This window comes from Suncus etruscus, chromosome 20 (assembly GCF_024139225.1).
Source record: "Suncus etruscus isolate mSunEtr1 chromosome 20, mSunEtr1.pri.cur, whole genome shotgun sequence".
Lineage (NCBI taxonomy): Eukaryota > Metazoa > Chordata > Mammalia > Eulipotyphla > Soricidae > Suncus > Suncus etruscus.
In genome coordinates, this window is record NC_064867.1 from 21217572 (window position 1) to 21230021 (window position 12450).

Here is a 12450-nt window from a genome sequence, read left to right on the forward strand (position 1 = left end):
CATAATTGAGGTTTATACTTATAACTTGGTTAAATTTTTATAACTTATTAAAATTTTTTCTCATTTAAGTACAACAGAAAGTGCACAGATCAAAAAGTACAGCTTACAATTTTTTTAAATTTCTTCTTTAAAAATAATATATTTGATATGAGAAGTTTATTTTCTAAGAAAACATGCTTCCTTTGAATGCTTCAGTGACCTAAAGTATGACCTAAAGATGGTACTATGAGGTACCATCGCATGCCACTGAGATTGGTGCACATCACAAAGAATGAGAACAAGCAATGCTGGTGGGATGTGGAAAGAAAATAACTCTTATTCATTGCTGGTGGGAATGCTGTCTAGTCTAGCCTTTATGGAAAACAATATGGGGATTCCTCGAAAACTAGAAATTGAACTCCCATATGATCCAGCTATTCCACTCCTAGGGATATAGCCTAGGAACACAAAAATACAATTCAAATATACCTTCCTCATACCTATGTTCATTGCAGCACTATTTACAATAGCCAGACTCTGGAAACAACCCAGATGCCCTTCAACAGATGAATAAAGAAACTGTGGTACATATACAAACTGGAATATTATGCAGCCATCAGGAGAGATGAAGTCTTGAAATTTTCCTAAATGTGGATGTACATGGAATCTATTATGTTGAGTGATATAAATCAGAGGGAGAGAGATAGACACAGAATAATCTCACTTATCTATGGGATTTTTTAAATATACTTTTTATTTTGATTATCTATGAATTTTAAGGATAATTATACATTACTGTAATAAGGCCCAGAGACAATATATTTAAGGACTGGTAGGGCCGGAGGACCTGTTCACAATTTGAAGCTCACCACAAAGAGTGGGGAATGCTATTAGGGAAATAAACTAACAGCTAGTATGGCAGTGTTAAAGAATGAGAGAAGTAGAATGCCTGTTGTGAATACAGGCAGAGGTTGGGGAGGAGGGGAGTATTGGTGGTGGGAATGTTGCACTGGTGAACGGGGGCATTCTGTTTATGACTGAAACCCAACTACAAACATGCTTGTAATCATGGTGCTTTAAAAAATAAGAATAATCTAGGGTGAATGTTTATAATGTATCCAGCATAAAAGTTAGCTTATTCATCAACTGATGAATATTTTCTTCACTTCAAAATTTTTTGGCTGGGGCCAGAGAGATAGTACAGTGATAGGGCATTTGCCTTGCAAGCAAATTCGACCCAGGACCAATGGTGGTTCGAATCCCGGTATCCCATATGGTCATTTGTGTCTGCCAGGAGCGATCTCTGAGCGCAGAGCCAGGAGTAATCCTGAGTGCCACCAGGTGTGACCCAAAAAACAACAACAACAACAACAAAACCCCCAAAACCAAAACCAAAAGCAAACTTCTTTTGGTCTAAAGAAAGAGCTCTTACCCCAGTCTATAGAATAGTCTATGGGAGACAAGATCTGTGTTTTTCATATCTAAGGTTAAAATAATGAAGAATGCAATATGATCATCATTTTACCATCTTTTAAAAAGAGTAAATGGTATCAGAGATTATTTTCTTTTTATGATTTATGAGGGTTCATCTATTTTTTTTGCAGACATACCTCAATTCAAATAAAAAGGAATGTGATGCGGAGTGAAAGACTGTGGATAACTTCACCCATACCAGTGGGACAGAGTTGAGAGACATTGGCTAGGAAGTTCTTCATCCTCAAAAATTACACACAAGTTTAACCCTGCCTCTATATGTGTGTATGCATATGCAAATTTAATACATTTTTACTTCAGGCTGAACATCTGCTGTTCTCTGCAGGATGGAAGCAACGGGGAAGTAAGGAGAGAAAGACTTTTTTGGGACCTGTTATGGGATGGCAGGTGGCCTTTTTATCCTGATTTCCCAACCCAGCAAACTCACTTCTCCCCCTATGGGGTTTAAAATTCTAACTCTTCACTGTTCAACTTGCAAACACAGGCTGAAAACCCAGATGCCAAAGGCATGTGATTGTTCTCTTTGCAGGGCATGCTTCATGCTATTTGAATTACAAGAGGCTACACAGGAGAGAATTCAGAGGAGGTGAAATAGAAACCCATTCAGGGAAATTGTAAGCCCCTTCTGTGTGCTCTATTTTATGTGTTTTTACTTTTAATATGTAATAAGTGTGGTTTTGTTTTTAAGATCATTTTACTGAGATAAGATTGCACAAACCACACTGATACGACTATGCCCAGATTAGCTCTGCAATGTCTCCATGCAATATATCTCTGCCCATCCACTTCTCCTGGACATATCTTTTTTTGTTGTTGTTTTGTTTTTGGGCCACACCTGGTGACGATCAGGGACTACTCCTGGCTATGTGCTCAGAAATAGCTTCTGGCTTGGGGAACCATCTGGGATGCTGGGGATCAAACCCAGGTCTTTCCTAGGTCAGCTGCATGCAAAGCAAATGCCCTACCACTGTGCTATCGCTCTGCCCCTGAATTATATCTTTTATTTGCTCTCCTAGGCTCATAGGGTTGACATGGAAACTCCCATATTACTACAGTATGATATCCTACCATTTTAAACTCTCTTCCTCTTCCCAATGAAACCTGGGTGAGCATTTGACTTAAAGTGACTCCTTCACTCTTACAGAATCTGAGTCTACTTTAAATCACTACCCATGTACTTAAACATATTCAAGATAAAAAATGCATAACCTATCAGTTAAACATGTCAAGATAGCAAATCTTTAGGAGAATGGAGAGGAAGGAAAAAGAAAAACACTTAAAGAAATTTTGAATAGATCAAAAACTAGGGGCCAGAGAGGTGGTGCAAGAGGTAAGGTGTCTGCCTTGCAAGTGCTAGGCAAGAAAGGACCGCGGTTCGATCCCCCAGCGTCCCATATGGTCCCCCCAAGCCAGGGGCAATTTATGAGTGCTTAGCCAGGAGTAATCCCTGAGCATCAAATGGGTGTGGCCCAAAAAACAAACCAAAAAAAAAAAAAAACTGGTTGCATGAGTTATTTGCTCCCATAAGATATCCAAAGTCCTTATAACTAGACTCTTCTGTTTTTAATTTGGGATGGATCTCTACTATCTACAGACAGTGTCCTAATTTGGATTGTTCAAAGACTTACCAGAATTCTCAATCTGGCCCTTTCACCAACGGTCCATACTAGATGTACCTAGTTTTGTCCTAAAATAAGAATCTAAGGAGAAATATCTGTAGTTTGATAAGAGATGAGCATAACTGCTTTCCTTTTTCTTTCTTTCTCATTTTTAGGAGTATAAAACAGGAGAAGAGACAGAAAGAAAAGTTAGAGTGAAGTACAAACCTAGAATCAGTGGAGAATAGTCCTTGATAATCTTCTAGAAGGGAGAAAATCAATGTGGTTGATGCTACTAAGAAAGTGAACAAAGCAGAAAGCTTAATCAATCAGTAGTAAGAGAAGAGGACACTGAAATCATCACAGTAGTCAGAAGCCATGAGTAGAGTTAACACAAGATGAGAACCTGGGGTGGGAACACTGTTTAAAACACAATAACCTGCATTAAACAATAGCTTTCTTTAAAGTATCATGTGTATATAAATATAAAACATCTGAGCTCACCAGAAGACATCAGTATGAGAAAAATGTGAGGTCATGAAATAAACTACTATTAACAGCAATGTAAATCATGAAACCTATATATATATATATATATATATATATATATATATATATATATATATATATATATATATATATATATATAGTACTATGAAATATATCTATAGCTAGAGAGTGCAAATGAAAATTTTAGGACACCAAATTAGTGAATTTTGGCTGCTTTTTTTTTTTTTTGTATTGGGGCAATACATGGAAGTGCTCAGGGTTTACTCCTGGGTGTGTTCATGAATAAATCCTGGTGGTGTTTGGAGTACCATATTTGGTATGGGGGATTGAACCCCAGTTGGTTACATGTGAGGCAAACATCCTGCTTTATGTACCACCTTTCTGACTCTAGTTATTGCATTTTTTTAAACTTGGCCCACAGCCAGTGACACTCAATGGTTACTCCTATCTCTGTGCTCAGAAATCACTCCTGGCAGTCTCAGGGGATCATATAGGATGCTGGGAATGAAACCTGGGTCCTTCCTGGATCGGCCACATGCAAGGCAAACACCCTATCACTGTGCTATTTCTCTGACCCCACAGTTATTAAAATTTTCAAAGCAAACTGGCTACTAGAGAGCACTCAGTGATCTGGAGCATACTGTCTCCAAGAGATCAAAATGTAGTCCCTGACATCACATGGCCCCCGAAACACTGTCAAGAGAAGGCTCCAGCACCAAACTGGGTATAGTCCTTGAGTACAACTTGGTGTAACCCCAAATGAAGAAGAAAAGGAAGAAAAAAAACAAAAAGAAAAGGAGGAGGAAGGTGATGATGAAGAGAAAAAGAGAAAGAAGGAGGAGATGGTGAAGCATCATCATCATCATCATCATCAGCAGAAGCAGCAGCAGCAGCAGCAGCAGCAGCAGAAGAAGAAGAAGAAGAAGAAGAAGAAGAAGAAGAAGAAGAAGAAGAAGAAGAAGAAGAAGAAGAAAGAGGAGGAGGAGGAAAAAGGAGGAGGAGGAAAAAGAAGATGATCTAAAGCAGAATAGATATTGTCACGAATATAAAAGTATGTAGAAGATAAAAGACTTTACTACAATACATACCAGGAAAGGATTTTTGCTCTCTAAAGGAGAGTATTTTAAGATTCACAACTGACAAACCAAACACCTGTTGTGCCTGTGATGGAAAGGAAAGCTGACACGATGAAATACCATGTGAGACTTCTTCAATATGCAATTTTCTAAGAACCATTATCTCAGAAAGGTGCAGAATTAATTATGTTCTCTTATTACACAAGACTGTGTCAGCAGATGCACACCTACACACAGGCTACTCTTAAAGAGCTAAGTATCTAAGCTGTCAGATATGATTTTGAAAATTATTACTAGTCAGTAAATTATTTTTAAGAAAATTGCTTCCAAGCAGCCTCAATCTTATTTCAAACCAAAATAAGAATTAAATTTAAACCAGTCCCCCTCCCCCTTCTTTGGCAATAGTTGCTTTTCAGCACAATTTTAAACTGTGATATAGTCACATACGAGTAAAGAGATGTTGGCAAATCAGAAACTTCAATTAAAATACCTCTTCAGCTTTATTTTAATTTTAGAGAAGGCCTGGAGTCAAAGCTCATGGATATAAGATAGCTTAATAACTCAAGAAATTGTCCAGTGTCAAGAGGTCCAATTGGACATAACTCAACAGTGCCTGAGGAAGAATTTAATGCTTTTCTCAATGTTATTTGCATCCAAGACAAGAGGTATATTCTGAAAACATAAACATAAAAATCTAATATAATTTTGTATATTAACATAGAAACAGGAAATTTATTTTCTATAGTATATTGAAAGTAAAATGCTATGAAACATAGAAACATGGGATCAGACTGTCTCTCGTATATCATAAACCATGCACTTTATAGTTTGTGGTCATGAGCAATAGATCTAGATGCATTATTTTTCAAGAAAGGATTTTATAACCATAGGTTGAATTACCAGACCCTGGACTTTTTCTACTTAAAATTCAATTTATTCAAAATGTTCATAATCTCATGCCCTGTAAAATCAAAGTATCTTAATAAACAATTTGAATGATTTGATGATTCACAGTATTGTTTCTTTACTTCCCATGGTATTATGATATTAGTGTTATAATAGTTAATCTATTTATACAGAAAAATGTATGTTAGTTTAAAGTGTTAGAGTTGAAGGCCAATTCTTTTAAAAATATGATCACAGTTTACACTATCAAACCACCTGCAAAGAATCACACTATTTACAGGTGGAAATATGGGTTTCCCCAGCTCCCTCCTCACTATGTTTCAGCTTAAATTACAGCATTCACTCATATTGTTCTGAATTTAGAAGTGAAAAATAGATTGTATTCAATTTAACTGTTCTTTTAAAATTCCCTATTGACACTCTCTTTGTTACTCCATTTTTTAAAATTTAGAACATTTTATTTAATTAAAGAACTGTGATTTATAAAGTCAAGTTCTAGACATATGACATTCTAGCACCAACCCACCACCCATGACAACTTTCCTTGACCAGTTCTCACATTTTCCTCCAGACCCTGGCTTGCCACTGTGCCAAGCACATTTTCTCAATTTACATTATAGTTTCCAGTTGGATTTAAAGGTCATTGATACACTTTGAATGATATTAGTGTAAGGCGTGAGACATGAACCCAACATTATTTACCCATCTTACCCAATACCATTTGCTAAATATACTACTTTTTATCTTTTTTAAATCTCATTTTATGTGCTTAGTTCCTTTGTTAAAAATCTATCCTCCTTAATTATGGGCTTTTGAGCTTGGATATTAGTTCTAACCCAGTGATCATAAAGCCCGTTTTTATTCTAGTTTTATGCCATTTTGATTATTGTACTTCATGGAACAGTTCCAATTTAGGTAATAAATATCCTTCAGTTTCTTATTGTTTCAGTATGATGTCTATGTGAAGGCACTTCTAATTCCATACAAGCTTCATTACTGAATTCTAAAGGTTCTTGAAGAATATCATCTGAATTTGGAGAGGAGTTGCATTGAATATATGTAATAATTTAGGTAAGATTGTCACCGTAACAATATTGATTCTTCAAATCCAGAGCATGGAATATTTTTCCATTTACTAAGGTCTTCTATCTCTTAAATGATTTAAAATTTTCATTATATCATTATATTTCCAATGTTTTGTTAAGTTAGTTTCTAGATACTTAATTTTTTGGTTGGTTTTTGTTTGTTTGTTTGTTTTTTGGCATCACACGGTGATGCTCAGGAGTTACTCCTGAGTCACTAGTTACTCTTGGTCACATTCTTTTGGGGAAGGGGGATTTTTTTGTTAGGGGGGTGGACCACACCCGATAACACTCAGGGGTTACTCCTGGCTATGCGCTCAGAAATTGCTCCTGGCTTGGGGGACCATATGGGATGCTGGGGACCAAACCCAGGCTCATCCTGGGTCAGCCACATGCAAGGCAAATGCCCTACCACTGCGCTCTCGCTCTAGCCACACTTTAAATGGGATTGGTTTCTTGATTGAATTTTTTTTCCTTTTTCCTCAGATTCATTCTTTGTATATAAGAATGTGTTGGGGCCCGAGCAATAGTGCAGCGGTAGGGTGTTTGCCTTTCACGCAGCTGATCCAGACCTTGGTTTGATTCCTGATGTCCCATATGGTCCCATGAACCAGGAATAATTTTTGAGCGCATAGCCAGGAGTAACCCCTGGCTGTGGGCTTTTTATAAATGGCCAATAGGATCTTGAAAAAAGTTCCTTCTATTCTTTTGAAGTTTTTTTTTTTAATGAATGGACGTTACCAATTTATATGCATCAGTTTATATGTTTTTAGCTTTTCTTTGACCAATGTGCTGCATTATGTTAATTGATTTGTGTGTGTCAAACCATCCTTGCATCCCTGGAATCAATAACTTGATCAGGATATATGAATTTGAAAGGAGTGAAGTGGAGTTGCACCCAGTGGTGCTCAGAGGTTACTCCTGGTTATGAACTCAGAAATTATTCTTGTAGTTTTGGGGGACCATAGGGCTGCCAGTAGTTCAGCTACTTTCAAGACAAATACCTTATCCACTGTACTATGATTCTGGCCCAGTATGATTTTTTTCTATATATTGTTTCATTTGGTTCACTAAGATTCTGCTAAAGATTTTCGCATAAATGTTCATCAGAGAAATTGGCCTGAAAATTTCTTTTCTAGAAGTGTCTTTATGTGCTTTGTGTATTGGTGTAATGTCAAATTCATATAGGTGTTAAGAAGAATTCTCGTGTCTTCGATATTTTGGTAGAGCTTGAGGAGTAATGGCAACAAATCTCTGAAGATTTGATAGACCTCACCAGTGAGTCCATCTGTGTTGGAATTTTGGCTCTTGGGAGAGATTCTCAATGGTTCAATATCCTTACTTGTGATTGGATTGTTTAAATTTGGCTTTGTTTCTCCTCTTTCTTTCTTTCTTTCTTTCTTTCTTTCTTTCTTTCTTTCTTTCTTTCTTTTCTTTCTTTCTTTCTTTCTTTCTTTCTTTCTTTTCTTTCTTTCTTTCTTTCTTTCTTTCTTTCTTTCTTTCTTTCTTTCTTTCTTTCTTCTTTCTTTCTTTCTTTCTTTCTTTCTTCTTTCTTTCTTTCTTTCTTTCTTTCTTTCTTTCTTTCTTCTTCTTCTTCTTCTTCTTCTTCTCTTCTTCTTCTTCTTCTTCTCCTCTTCTTCTTCTTCTTCTTCTCCTCTTCTTCTTCTTCTTCTTCTCCTCCTCCTCCTCCTCCTCCTCCTCTTCTTCTTCTTCTTCTTCTTCTACTTCTTCTCCTCCTCCTACTCCTCCTCCTCCTCCTCCTCCTCCTTCTCCTCCTCCTCCTCCTCCTCCTCCACACCTGGTGATGCTCAGGAATTTACTCCTGGATATGTGCTCAGAAATCATTCCTGGCTTGGGGGACCATATGGGACACTGGGGGAGCAAATCGTGGTCAGTTCAAGGTTAGCAAGTGCAAGGCAAACACCTTTGTGCTACCTCTCTAGTCCTGGCTTTGTTACTTCTAAGGAAAATAATTCTAAGTCCCTGAAAAGTTGGCTGTCCTCAAGGAATTATATATTTTCTTAAAATTCCACATATGTCACAAGTGAATTTAGATGTTTATTCATTCATTTATAAATGAATTATATAATATATAAATAAATAAGTAATTTATTTAATGCTGATCCTGATTTGGTTCTGACTTAGGCACAATGAATATAGTAGACATACAGCATATTTCTCATAGGTAAAATAGACTATGTACAAGATAATATGTATATTAAAGTCGTATCATATCTTGTTAAATGCTACAAAAGATAAAGTAATATAATAAGATGATTAGGGGAGGCTAACTCCAAAGAAAGTGCTCAGATAAGGCTTAAATGAAGAATGAAGAATACATGCAAAACTTGAAGGATGAGAGGCACTCAGGAGCCTGTACTGTGTAGAGAAGGGAAAGCAGGTCAGTTTGCAGGAGTATGCTGTTGAACACAGCATGACCTTAGAAAAGCTGTAAAGAAACACAGGGTTGTAATGCACAAACTCCTAAATGTTATGTTAACAAGATTAGGCTTTATTAGTAGTCCATGAAGAGTCATTGAAATATTCTAATTTTAACTTTTGTGGGTCACATATAGTGGTACACAAGGTTTACTACTGGTTTTGTGCTCAGGAATCTCTCCAGGTGGGGCTTAGGAGAACACGTGTGGTGACAAAGATGGAACCCAGGTTAGTTGAGTGATTAAAGCAGAACAAAACATAGTAAATTACTACTTGAAAGCACTGAAGAATAAGGTAAGTGATATCTGAATGAATGAGCTCCTAGAGAGAACAGAACACACCTAAGTGTACACCACAGTTCAGATGTTGTTCTGAGTCACTTTGAGATTCCATTTTAAAGTTGAATAAAGTAAAATATAAAGGAGCAATTACTAACTGAATAGACAGTTAAGAGAAGATGGAGTTCAAGCAATAACAATTTGTGATTAGAGGAGTAAAATCTCAAATAGGAGGTAACATCAATGTCCCCTTTGAGGCATTAACAAACTCATAACTTGGGTGACATACACACAGGTGACAAATCCTCCAAGAAATACAGAAGCAAATAGCAATGGGAGGTTAAATGTTAGAGCAGAGATTTCAGAGCCATCTGGTGCTGAGGAGGTGGAGATCATGCTTGCCAAATAGCGGGTGTTTACTAAATGCTCAAGACTTTTAGCTGAGATCCTGGAGTGGTGGGGAGGGGAACGTGTCTTAAAAGTGGTGGCATCAGTTGAGCAAAGGGCAAGATTGAAATAGACCAGTCTAATAAAGCCTAGAATAAATTATAAACTGAATGCAGTTTTTGGTGCTTTATCTGCTTGCCAAAAGAAAACCTTCAGTTTGGAGGAAAATAGTAAGAACAAATTTTAATTGGCAGCATCTATATTTAAAAATATAACATTGCTCTGGAGAAAGAAAAATGATTGAACAAATACATGGTATATAAATAAGAAAAGGTAAACAAAACAAAGTTTTAAATTATAAGGACCAGCCAGTGAAACCAATCAAACAGGATCCGGAGTGGTGGCGCAAGTGGTAAGGCATTTGCCTTGTGCTTGATTGCCTAGGATGGACCATGGTTCAATACCCTATCGTCTCAGATGATCTCTCAAGCTAGGAGCAATTTCTGAGCACATGGCCAGGAGTAATCCCTGAGCATCACCGGGTATGGCCAAAAAACAAACAAAACAAAACAACACAAAACAAAAAAAGAAACCAACCAAACAACCAATAGTGATACCCAGAAGGGAAGGTGGGAAAGTGTTGGAAATCTGGTAAAAGAGAAACATAATAAATGACAATTAAAATTTTGATGATAATCATTGGCAGAACTTATAAATGTTTTTTTTTTTTTTTGGTTTTTTGGGCCACACCCATTAGATGCTCAGGGGTTACTCCTGGCTACGCGCTCAGAAATTGCCCCTGGCTTGGGGGGACCATATGGGACACCGGGGGATCGAACCGTGGTCCTTTCCTTGGCTAGCGCTTGTAAGGCAGAAACTTTACCTCTAGCGCCACCTCACCGGCCCCAGAACTTATAAATGTTAATTTTAAAATCTGATTAAATAAAACTGCCTGAATGGTAGAAAGTAATATTGCTTTAATAAAAATGCATATATCTTTGTACCAAATGAAAAAAAGAACAGAAAATAATAGAAAAATAGTCCAACAAGTAACTTAAATTTGGAAGTTTAAAAATCATGATTAATGTTTTTGCAAAGAGATGTGTCCTTTTAAAAGAGCATCTGTGATTTTTAAAATTCAATTTGTTTAGTGAGAAGGCATTAAAAGTGTCTTCAAGAAGCAGTATCAGATGCCATCTAGTTCAACCTTTATGGAAAGCGATATGGAGATTCCTCCAAAAACTGGAAATCGAGCTCCCATATGATCCAGCTATACTACTCCTAGGAATATACCCTAGGAAATCAAAAAATACAATACAAAAACCCCTTCCTTACACCTATATTTATTGCAGCACTATTTACCACAGCAAGACTCTGGAAACAACCAAGATGCCCTTCAACAGACGAATGGCTAAAGAAACTGTGGTACATATACACAATGGAATATTATGCAGCTGTCAGGAGAGATGAAGTCATGAAATTTTCCTACACATGGATGTACATGGAATCTATTATGCTGAGTGAAATAAGTCAGAGAGAGAGAAAAACACAGAATGGTCTCACTCATCTATGGATTTTAAGAAAAATGAAAGACATTCTTGCAATAATAATTTTCAGACACAAAAGAGAAAAGAGCTGGAAGTTTCAGCTCACCTCAGGAAGCTCACCACAAAGAGTGATGAGTTTAGTTAGATAAATAACTACATTTTGAACTGTCCTAATAATGAGAATGTATGAGGGAAATTGAGAGCCTGTTTAGAGTACAGGCGGGGGTCGGGTGGGGAGGAGGGAGACTTGGGACATTGATGATGGGAATGTTGCACTGGTGATGGGTGGTGTTCTTTACATGACTGAAACCCAAACACAATCATGTATGTAATCAAGGTGCTTAAATAAAATATATATACAAAAATAGTTAAAAAACAATAAAAAAAGAAAAAAAAAAGAAGCAGTATCAGGGGCCGGAGTGGTGGCGCAAGTGGTAAGATGTCTGCCTTGGATGCACTAGCCTAGGATGGACTGTGGTTCGATAATCCAGTGTCCCATATGGTCCCCCAAGCCAGGAGAGATTTCTGAGCATAGGATTAACCTCTGAGTGTCACTGGGTGTGGCCCAAAAACCACACACATGAAAAAAGGCAGTAACAGTTATTGAAAGTGTTTAGATTAAAAATGTCTCTGCTATTGACAAATTTGTATAATCAGGTAGAAGTTAATCATTTTGAATCTGGTTTTCTGCTCATAAGATATCATCAATTCTGAACTTAAAATCACCTTAATCAATAAGTTAGATGCTTTGTAAGTATAAAATACTTAGCACAAATTGAGTCCCAACAGACATTACCTCCTTTGATCATTGCTATCATTAATGTAAGGAAGCACAAATTTAAAATGAACTTTATAATTGGGTATCATTTATGTATTGGCCCTGGTTTCATGTCTTCAACTAAGAGAGAGTAATATACAATTTGGTTCCCTCTGCAACCTTTCAAAGCAGAGATTATTAATAACTACCTAAATATCTACATATATGTGGGTTATTGAAACAATAGCTTCTTAGATCATGGGCAGGATGGGGCAGGATATTAAGCATTGCAAGTATATATCGGACAAAGCTCAAGAAAGAATATTGAAGATTTGTTGTTCCAGAGTGCTATGCATGCTCTGGTTTGTCTTTCAACAATCATTCCTGTTAAATCATT

General features: G+C 36.9%; 1 protein-coding gene across 1 annotated transcript in view; it reads right to left on the reverse strand.

Annotated features, from left to right (window-relative positions):
* KCNH8 (potassium voltage-gated channel subfamily H member 8) overlaps positions 1-12450 on the reverse strand; it is a 389068-nt gene that overhangs the window by 71898 nt on the left and 304720 nt on the right. The window lies entirely within an intron of this gene.